The sequence below is a fragment of the Phaethon lepturus genome, unplaced genomic scaffold (assembly GCF_000687285.1).
Source record: "Phaethon lepturus isolate BGI_N335 unplaced genomic scaffold, ASM68728v1 scaffold46388, whole genome shotgun sequence".
NCBI classification, from domain to species: domain Eukaryota; kingdom Metazoa; phylum Chordata; class Aves; order Phaethontiformes; family Phaethontidae; genus Phaethon; species Phaethon lepturus.
Window position 1 is genome coordinate 29,209 of NW_010560668.1, and position 2,215 is coordinate 31,423.

Here is a 2,215-nt window from a genome sequence, read left to right on the forward strand (position 1 = left end):
CAGTCTGGAAAGGAGAAGACTCTGGGGAGACCTGCTTGCAGCCTGCCAGTACTTAAAGGGGGCATGTAGGAAAGATGAGGACAGACTTCTTAGCAGGGCCTATAATGATAGGACAAGGGGTAATGTTTTTAAACTAAGAGGGTAGATTTAGACTAGACCTAAGGAAGAAACTCTTCATTATGAGGGTGGTGAGGCACTGCAACAGGTTGCCCAGAGGAAGTGTGGATGCCCCATCCCTGGAAACATTCAAAGCCAAGTTGGACAAGGCTCGGAGCAACCTGGTCTAGAGGAAGGTGTCCCTGCCCATGGCAAGGGGGTTGGAACTCAGTGATATTTAAGGTCCCTTCCAACCCAAACCATTCTAGAATTCTATGATTCACTTGGATTCAGTGCACTGTACAGCTGCGGCATCTCTTCTGCTCTGGTTTGCTGCCATATTCAGGGCTTTCTCTTCCCTACATTGTAGGAACAAACGTACAAAGAGGGGTGGGGTGGGTTCTTGGGGAAAAGCTGTGACTTCTTGCATCATTAAATACCTCTCCGAGCTGGACTTAAGGCACGCTGCAGTGAAGCATGCGCAAAGTGCAGACATCCCTCGCCGGCAGGAAGGATGCTGCCAGGTGTCCACTCGCCACTGGCATCCCCAGTCTGGGGTCTGGATGCATCCCAAGAAACGGGGCTGGGTTTGAGCACCCCGCTGTGTTCCTGGACCACCCTTAGCCAGGTTTTTGGGTACCCTGCCATGGATCAGCTTCTCGCCCAGAAAGCAGACAGCGTGGGGCTGGGGAGCCCCGGTGGGTTGGTGGTACCCGGTGGGATCTGTGCTGGGCTGCCTTTCCTGCTGTCAGCCTGCAGTGATGGGTCTTGAGAGAACATCTGCACATGAACCTCGACCCCATCTTCTTACAGGTCTGTAGCTCTTATTACAGAGATCATGCTAATTTGGAAAACACTCCTCCTTGCCCCCATGGTGCAAGAGTGCTGTTCAAATGGCAGCCTGGGGGGAAAAGCAAAGGGCAGGGATGTGCTCAAGGTTGGTGCCGAGCTGCCTCCTGTGCTGGTGCTCCACTGCTGCGCTGGGCATGGACCCTCCTTGAATCCCAGTACTAAAACTGGTGGACCCAGTGGTCCCACAAGCCCCAAGGTAACATCCCCACACACACACAGACCAAAGCAAATGCCTCAGACCGGTGGGGAAACCAGGGCGCAACGTGCAGACGTGCGATACCCGACTTTCGGCCGGGTAAAACGCGAGCAGCTGTCATCGTCCCCGCCGTGATTGATGCTCATCCAGGCCTTAAGCCGCAGCTTCGCAGCCTTGTAAAACCAACCCAGAGCGCCCAAAAGCATTCCTGAGCTATAAAAGGCCCAGGAATTCATTGACTCGAGGTATGAAAGACCACAAGCTATTTTCTTTCATACCGACCACTTCAGCTGTAGATGAATAAAATATCAGCGCGCATATTTTCCGGAGTAACCCTGCGTGGCCCTGCTGCAGCCCGGACCTCGCTCCTTTGCCAGCACTCTCCGCTCTGACGCAAAGCAGGGCAGCGATGAGAGATGAGACCCAGGTCTGCATCGGCCCCCCCATCTTGCGAGGGTCTGAGGACCCACGGCAAAGCTCAGTGCTGGACGGGAGCTCCTGTTTTCCCGGGTACCGCTGGGAGAGGCGGCGACGGAGCTAACAGCAAGGTAAAAGCGGGGAGACGGCAGTGCCACCGGCTCTCCTAGGAAGTCATACCCACGCCCGGCCATCGTGGCGGCTTTCCTGGCTGCTCGGTGGCCTCTTGGACTCCACTGACCCCCCAGGCATGCGAAGCTTCCCACGGGACAGCGGGGCTCGGGGCGAGGACAGGGGCCTGCGGCGGCAGCCGACATCCCCCAGCAGTCCCTGGCTTGGGACTTGATCAACACAGGCAGGAGGAATCCTGCTGGGAGGAAGCACGGGGACGGAGAACAGGGTGTGAGGAGACAGAGGTCCCTTCCCTTGGCCCGGTTATTCAGACTATTTTTAAGATGACCCTTTCTGGTCGGCTCGCTTTTACAATCGCATTGCAAATTGCAAAAAAAATTGCTGCTCAGGGGACGGATTCCACCTGAATTGATAGCACGCCCAGAAATGAGTAGGCCAAGCACCAAATCCAGTGTTTTTCTGCTTTTATTGGAGGACTGGTGGCCACCATGTCTTTGCTCTGGTGCTGTCTGTGCCCTGAGC